Source organism: Salvelinus sp. IW2-2015, unplaced genomic scaffold, assembly GCF_002910315.2.
Source record: "Salvelinus sp. IW2-2015 unplaced genomic scaffold, ASM291031v2 Un_scaffold8769, whole genome shotgun sequence".
In the NCBI taxonomy this organism is placed as follows: Eukaryota; Metazoa; Chordata; class Actinopteri; order Salmoniformes; family Salmonidae; genus Salvelinus; species Salvelinus sp. IW2-2015.
The window spans coordinates 468-9,267 of NW_019950028.1; the positions used below are offsets into that span (position 1 = coordinate 468).

The 8,800-nt window shown below is 41.3% G+C and overlaps 2 long non-coding RNA genes across 4 annotated transcripts; one reads left to right on the forward strand and one right to left on the reverse strand.

The window, feature by feature from the left end:
• Nucleotides 1-266: 266 nt before the first annotated feature.
• LOC112079632 (uncharacterized) lies at nucleotides 267-3,114 on the forward strand. Of its 3 annotated transcripts, none has more exons than XR_002896000.2 (3): nucleotides 267-1,110; nucleotides 1,219-1,336; nucleotides 2,107-3,114. It is a non-coding gene; the product is annotated as an uncharacterized lncRNA (long non-coding RNA). The 3 variants fall into 3 exon arrangements; XR_002895999.2 differs by having other exon boundaries at nucleotides 267-734; nucleotides 1,015-1,110; nucleotides 1,219-3,114; XR_011479314.1 differs by having other exon boundaries at nucleotides 1,219-3,114.
• On the reverse strand, nucleotides 3,063-3,792 carry LOC139027253 (uncharacterized). The gene is made up of 3 exons (XR_011479315.1): nucleotides 3,715-3,792; nucleotides 3,269-3,301; nucleotides 3,063-3,129 (listed from the first exon to the last, which is right to left on the reverse strand). It is a non-coding gene; the product is annotated as an uncharacterized lncRNA (long non-coding RNA).
• Nucleotides 3,793-8,800: the final 5,008 nt, after the last annotated feature.

Below are 8,800 nucleotides of genomic sequence, written 5' to 3' on the forward strand. Positions count from 1 at the left end.
GCAATGAGCTCAAGGTGTTACCTCCTGATGTCGCCAAGTCAAAGGATGAGATAGGTCTAAGCCAATTATGTCGATTCCAAGACGCCTTAGATAGGTCTTTGGCTAGAAAGACAACCACCACGACGGCGGGCTGAAAGTGAGGAGAAAGGGGGCGAACAGAGCATGAAAGTGAAAGATGAGAGGGGGAAGAAGAGTGAAAGTGAAAGAGAGAGGGTGAAAGAAGTGAAAGACAGAGAGAGATGTGGGGGGGGGGGGAGAAACATAGAAAGACAGTGGTGGAAAATTACTTAGACAAGAGTATTTCCACAACTCTTGTCTTCGAACTTGTTAGGCAATCACATGTACCTACGGGGGAAGGATGGCCAGCCTCACAGGAGGGTGATTTTTAACTGAGGAGAAGGAGGCCATGCTGACCGAGATGCAAGCTGACCATTTTGGAGTGAAGCACATGATTGCCAACATCAACATACTCTTGTTTTGGCATTTGGCATTTGACATGGGATTGTCAAGAATGTGGACAGCTGAGCAAGTGAAATAACCTTTTGTTTATCGATCACATTCTATTATATCTGAAATTATTATGATTTCATATCAGAGAACATAATATTTCAATTTGTCACCTTGTGCTTAAAAGTCAGTACCCTGTCTAGCCTGACAGAAGTTTGATAGGGTGAAGACTTTGAGAGGGTGAAGGAGTTGAAGCCCATCAGTAGTTTTACCACGGCACATGATCGGTAAGTGTCACAGTTCAAATTTTGCCCTGATACGTTGTTTTGTTATGGTCGCTTTATTTGAGTACTCACCATATCGCCTGCTGTYTGGACGGGAGCTGCAGCTGTTGACTGAGGTGAACAAAGCAATTGTAAATACAATTATTGTAAGTCGCTCTGGATAAGAGCGTCTGCTAAATGACTTAAATGTAAATGTATTTCAAATACAATATTTCACTATTTCAAATTTGTCATTGACTTTGTGTTGTTTGTCTATTGCTATTTTTGTATGACATACTTTCAGATCACTGAAACTCCACGTGATGTGATGGAAGTTGTCGAACCAGATCAGAACGCCTTCGAGGACAACCTTCAGYCACAGSATGAGAAGGATGTGGAGGTTGTCCGCTGTTAATTRATTTATTTTCTGTCCCTCCAAGAAATATGTGAGAGATGTATTTGTGATAATATGACACATAAATTGCATTGATTTCTATTATCAATCAAGGTGAGATTGAACAAGGAGAAACAGAAGGACAGCTACCAGAGGAGAATCAAGGAGGGGACCGAGAGGTTTTTCCAAATAGTAAATCTCAAGGGTCACGTTAAGTAACCTCCGCTGCCAGGTAGGTAGTGTATGACTCCAGTGGTCATGACACCTCCCTTAAGTTTTTCACCTCGCTCACCTTTTCCAGGGACCACCCCTCATCAACCCCACTGACATAAAGAAATTACAGACAGGTATCCTTTCTTTTCTGTCTGCCATTAACAATATTGCATGTCTAATCAAACATTTAAATTAAATCATTCAATAACTGTTTTTTTTTAATTATTATTATGATTATTATTATTTTTTAAATTTTACCCCCTTTTCTCCCCAATTTTTTTTGTGGTATCCAATCGCTAGTAATTACTATCTTGTCTCATTGCTACAACTCCCGTACGGGCTCGGGAGAGACGAAGGTCGAAAGCCACGCGTCCTCCGAAGCACAACCCAACCAAGCCGCACTGCTTCTTAACACAGCGCGCCTCCAACCCGGAAGCCAGCCACACCAATGTGTTGGAGGAAACACCGTGCACCTGGCCCCCTTGGTTAGCGCGCACTGCGCCCGGCCCGCCACAGGAGTCGCTGGAGCGCGATGAGACAAGGATATCCCTACCGGCAAAACCCTCCCTAACCCGGACGACGCTAGGCCAATTGTGCGTCGCCCCACGGACCTCCCGGTCGCGGCCGGCTGCGACAGAGCCTGGGCGCGAACCCAGAGACCACTGCGCCACCCGGGAGGCCCCTAATAACTGTATTTTTACATACCTGATCAARCTGTAACCTGTGTGTTTGCTTGTTTACGTKTCTTTCTCCAACCTTGTTCCCTTTAACTCTGCTCCTGTTCTCCAGGACCTAGGGGTTCTGCCCAAAACCCYGATGTGGATCCACCTGATGTCCTCCATTACCAACCACCCTTCAACTTTTCATTACATTCTCTACASCTACTGTTATTATCARGTCATTATRTGKTAAGATATTAAATATCATTCATCTCAATGGTTAGCCTATGCAAATGAATAGGAAAACATTAAAAGCTCATTAATAGGACTACATTTAGCCTAATTGGGAACAAATATAACGTGGGGGAAATTCAAAGGATCCTAGTCAATCTATTGTTTGTCAAATCCAGAGTAAATATAGGCCTTCGTGTGTAGGCGATTGTGGTTTAAATCAATTACAAATATAGCTGAAATGTTCTGTCATCAAAACAGGCTGGGGTGTTTCAGTTCAGTTTAGACTAAGGTTCCTTCCACTGTATGGACGGAAAATAGCATTTGTATCTATTCATGCTCCTCATAGGACAAGGATTTCTCCATTCTGTAACCAGAAGCCTGATCAATTTATCGGATTATTACGCTTATTATTGGAACTGACATGAATGCCATTATTTATTCTAAGCTAGATAGATCTGGACTTTCTCATAGCTCTTATCTGGATAGATCTGGACCTTCTCATAGCTCTAATCTGGATAGAACTGGACTTTCTCATAGCTCTAAGTTATATAGATCTGGACTTTCTCATAGCTCTAAGCTATATAGATCTGGACTTTCTCATAGCTCTAAGCTAGATAGATCTGGACTTTCTCATAGCTCTAAGCTATATACAGTGGGGCAAAAAAGTATTTAGTCAGCCACCAATTGTGCAAGTTCTCCCACTTAAAAAGATGAGAGAGGCCTGTAATTTTCATCATAGGTACATCTGAAAATCTGAAAATCACATTGTAGGAATTTTAATGAATTTATTTGCAAATTATGGTGGAAAATAAGTATTTCTGGACCTTCTCATAGCTCTAAACTAGATAGATGTGGACCTTCTCATAGCTCTAAAATAGAGAGATCTGGACCTTCTCATAGCTCTCAGAGAGATCTGGACCTTCTCATAGCTCTAATATAATATAGTCTGGGACCTTCTCATAGCTCTAAAAATAGATATAGATTATCTGGACCTTCTCATAGCTCTAAAATTAGAGAATCTGACCCTTTCTCATAGCTCCAGATAGAGATATCTGGACCTTCTCATAGCTCTAATATAAATATATCTGGACCTTCTCATATCTCTAATATAGAATATATTCTGGACCTCGCATACTCTTAGATAGATCTGACCTTCCTGCATAGCTCTATAATAAGATCTGAGACCGTCTCCATAGCTCTCATAAGAGCAGACTGATGACCCTTCTCGCATAGCTCTAAGATACATCATATCTGATCTTCTCATAGCTCGTAGATAAGACTAGACCTCCTCTGAGACCGTTCTCCCATAGCTCTAAACTAGATTTAGACTGGACCTTTCTCATTAGCTTCCTAAATATAACAGAGCTGGACCTTCTCCATAGCTCTCAGATAGAGAGATCTGGAACCTTCTCTAGCTCTAAAATAGAGAGATCCGGAACCTTTCTCATTAGCTCTCAGAGAGAAGATCTGGACTTCTCCATAGCTCTAAGAAATTTATCTGGACCTTCTCATAGCTCTAAGATAGATAGATCTGGACCTTCTCATAGCTCTAAAATAGAGAGATCTGGACCTTCTCATAGCTCTCAGATAGAGAGATCTGGACCTTCTCATAGCTCTAAGATAGATAGATCTGGACCTTCTCATAGCTCTAGATAGATAGATCTGGAGCTTCTCATAGCTCTAAGATAGATAGATCTGGACCTTCTCATAGCTCATCACAAGTGAACGCTTCCAATGCACTTAAACCATTTCTTAAAGATCATCTTAATGACTGCTGGAGATTTCGTAATCCCACGACTAAGGACAATACCTGCTTTTCTGCTAGATTGAAGACTGTCTTCAGAAATGACTATATTTTAACATCTACTGATATTATAGGTAACGGAATTTATAAAAACCTTACCGGCCATTCTATCTGATCATAATCCCATTCTTTGTCAATTTAAAATCTTCCCAATGAAAAAGCGTGAATTTAGATGGAGGTTTAATAATAATTGACTACACAACTCTGATTTCATCTTTCAGTTCATATCCTATTTAAAATAATATTTAGAAATAAATTACCACTCAGTGGAGGACTCAACTATGGTATGGTTAGCTGTAAAAGGTTTCCTAAGAGGAAACACTACACATTTTTCCTCTAATTTGCAGAAATTAAGACGATCAGAAGATCAGTGAATTGGAAAATCATTGTAAAATGCTGGAAGACTCTTAAAAACAACTATTCAACAGAGAGAAATTGAGCTTAAAACAAGTAGACTGGAACTTAAGACCTGTTGCAACACAGCAGAATTCATTTTGCAGAGGATGTGACGAAAGTACTATTTTCAAGAGAGTAGGGCTAGCCACTTACTGACGCTGCAACTAAACATGCTGAAACGAGATCATCAATACAGCTGATCAGATCTCCTACTAAGGGACTGATATCTGATCCTATAGAAAATACAACTTTTAGAGCATACCTTTCAAAATGTATACAGTTCCTAACATAGCTTTGATACTTCTGCTTGTCGGAAGTTCCTGGAGAACCTTACGTTGCTCTCTCTCGCTTGAACCGCTGGCACAAAGCATACTTAAAAATGTGGCTTCCTCACTTGTCAAAATCAAACAAACTGAACAAGCAATTTCTCTGTACTTAGATGACATACTGTTCTACGTTGCGAACGCTCAGCAATCCCTCCAGTCAATGTCTATTATCACAGCATTCAGCCCACGGTCTGGTTACAAGATCAACAGGTCTAAATCAGCTTTACTACCTCTTAGCTCCGCTATGGGAACCAGGCAACTACCACCCATGATCCCAGTGAGGAAACAAATCACCTAATTAGGCATCACCATATCCATCTCTATTCACACTACTTGCAGGAAGAAGTACTTAGAAACCTTTCAAAATATCAAAAAATACATAAAAAGATGGTCCGCTATGGCCACTTCTTAGCATGCTAGAATCTCAATTATTAAAATGAATGTCCTCGTTCTGTCACGACTTCTGCCGAAGTCGATGCCTCTCCTTGTTCGGGCGGTCGACGTCACCGGTCTTCTAGCCATCATTGATCCATGTTTCATTTTCCATTCGTTTTGTCTTGTCTTCCTACACACCTGTTTCCCCTCATGTCCTTGTCAGAGATTGTTTGTTGTTATGCTCGTGTTTTATGGATTGGTATGAAACGGGTTCTTGTACCCACATTTATTTTATTATGTACTTTGGTTTTGGAGTTTTTGTTTTAAGTTATTAAACTACTCCATTATACCAAGTTTGATTATCCTGCGCCTGACTTCCCTGCCACCTACACACACGACAAGACACCCTCGTATCAATTTTATGAGTTCCATGTTACCACTGCCTCCTCCTATAGACTATTGGTCTAAACTTGACTCTGTCATAAAGAAGTTGATTTGGGGGAGAAAAGAGACCACAGATTAAATATGCAACACTTCAGAGAACAAAAGCATCAGGTAGACTTGCAGTTCCAAATCTAAAATGTTATCACCTATCATTCCTAAAGAATTTCCTGAAGAACTGGTTAAACCCAGAGGCTTCTGTTCCTTGGCGCGCTATAGAAGAGTCAATAGTTTCACCAATTAGATTACAAGATGTATTATTTTCTGGCTTGACTCCTAAAAAAATGTCTGTTATTGTTTGGACCCATTATCAAATCAAATCAAATTGTATTTGTCACATACACATGGTTAGCAGATGTTAATGCGAGTGTAGCGAAATGCTTGTGCTTCTAGTTCCGACAATGCAGTAATAAAAAAAACAAAATACTGCATAGTTTCCTAGGAACGCGAAGCGAGGCGGCCATCTCTGTCGGTACCGGAAGTAATTAAGAAGTTATAACATACTCAGTAAATGTGTGGAAAGCTACAAAGAAGCATATGACATCAAATCTTAAAACGGAATTTATACTCTCCAATATGGCGTAATAAAGAATTATTAGCATGTAAGAAACCATTTATATTAGATTCTTGGTCTAAGAAGGGCATTTATACTTTCAAAGACATATTCAATTTGAATGTATTCCTTTGTTTCCAGGAAATCCGCCAGTGTTTTAATGTCTCAGTTTCATCATTTAGTCTTTACCTTCAACTCTGTCTATCCATGTATTCAATAAAGGACATAATGTACCACATTGTGTTTATATTCATATGGAATGTGTATTTGTTTATTGACAGGAGCTACTATGGGCCCACACTTGAAGAAAAATGATAAAGTCATACATTTATGCAGGCTGGTTCTTTCTGCCAGAAAAGCTACATTATTGTTTTTACAGTTTTGATACTTTATGACAATGTGATACTTTAATATTCTGGCACATCAGCATGTCTTTGTTTATGAAAACCATCTTGAAGTATACAATTTCACGAATGCCCCACATCTGTCATTTTTTAACAACTGTCCTCTTTAAAACAACTGGGTTACAATAATTATGGACTTGTGTTTTTTTCCCCTCTGTGGCCCTAATATTCTATCATGTTTATATATAGCCTTATATATCTATGGGAAACTGCTAATTATTCTAATGATAGCAACATCATCTAAATCATTTTTTATCCAAAAATCATTGGAAATTATTGATCACAAACGTTTAAATAATAACAGTGGTCTAGTTATATGCTTGAATAACAATGTATAGTGAGCAGTGAAATAACTATTGCGTTCCATTTGTGGTGACTGCCTGACTGACATTAGGGATGAGATTAAATAGATCCTGGAATTTAGCTGTCTGGGAGCAGGCTAGTCCAGCAGAATAAATCTCCATGGTAATTTATACCATAAACATATCCCTTCCTGCCCCCTATCCATCTTTAGTGCAAAACCGGATTACGGATCAATTGAGCCAGGATCACCCAAATCCTGGCTTAATCCTTTATCCTAGGTTTTGTCAACAGGCCCCTGGGGAGTACTTTACATAAAACACAAAGCACTTAGGAACAGGTACAGACTATAACAAACGAACAACGCTACAGTCCCGTGTGGTACACAGACACGGAAGACACAGGAGACAATCACCAACAAACAAACAGTGCAGAACAAACCTACCTTAATATGACTCTCAATTAGAGGGAAAACGCAAAACACCTGCCTTCTAATTAAGAGCCATACCAGGCCAACCCAAAAACCCACATAGAAACAGCCAAACATAGACTGCCGCACCCAAAACTCACGCCCTGACCATCACACACATACCAAAACAACAGAAAAACAGGTCAGGAACTGACAGTATGTCATCTTAAGTACAGAGAGAGACATTGTTGACTTTCCCCCAGATTCAACCACCCCTGGGATTTCCACAGCAACATGTTGAAAAGTACCAAGGTCCCCTGTTGGTTCAGAACACACATAATGGCGAGGACTAATATACCTATGTGATTGTTTTTTTGAGGTAATAGATCCAATTTAATTAATAAATTGGTCATTGGGGTTCTAGATGATCCAAGTATATTTCTCCAACTGGTCTCCCAATGTATTTGTCTGTCAGCAAGTGTAAGTCCTTTTTTCCCCATTACAGTGGATAGAGTTCATGGGTTTTTGTAAAAGCTAGAATTAATTACTATAGATATCAGAAACCAACTCCTTTTGGAGGGGCGTCTGTCCTTCAGAAGTTTGGACCTATGGGTGTACTGCTAGTTCTGCTCCCCAGAGGACTCCAATAGGGCTGGGCATGTGATAGACTTAGTTCTGCTCCCAGAGGACCCATATGCTGGCATGGAAGACTAGTTCTGCCCTCTCCAGAGGACCCCATAGGCTGGCATGGCATAGGACTAGTTTTTCTGCCTCCCCAGGAGGACCCCATTAGGCTGGCATGGAATAGGACTAGTTGCTCCCCAGAGGACCCCATAGGCTGGCATGGCATAGACCTAGTTCTGCTTCTCCAGAGGACTCCATAGGCTGGCCATGGATAGACTAGTTCTGCTCTCCAGAGGGACCCCATAGGCTGGCAATGGATAGACTAGTTCTGCCTCTCCAAGAGGACCCCATAGGCTTGCATTGGATAGACTAGTTCTGCTCCCAGAGGACCCCATAGGCTGGCCATGGATTAGCACTAGTTCTGCCTCTCCAGAGGACCCCATAGGTGGCATGGATAAACTAGTTCTGCTCTCCAGAGGACTCCATAGGCTGGCATGGATAGACTTAGGTTCTGGCCCCCAGAGGACCCCATAGGCTGGCATGGATAACTTAGTTCTGCTTCTCCAGAGGACCCCATTAGGCTGGCACTGGATAGACTAGTTCTGCTCCCCAGAGGACTTCCATAGGCTTGGCATGGATAGTACTAGTTCTGCTCCCCAGAGGAACCCCATAGCTGGCATGGATAGACTAGTTCTCTCCCCAGAGGGACTCCATAGGCTTGGCATGGATTAAACTAGTTCTGCTCCCCAGAAGGCACCCCCATAGGCTTGGCATGGATAAACTATGTTCTGCTCTCCCAGAGGACCCCATAGGCTGGCATGGATAGACTAGTATCTGCTCTCAAGAGGGGACCCCATTAGGCTAGGCATGGGATAGACTAGTTTCTGCCTCCCCAGAGGACCCCATAGGCTGGCATGGATAAAACTAGTTCTGCTCTCCAGAGGACCCCATAGGCTGG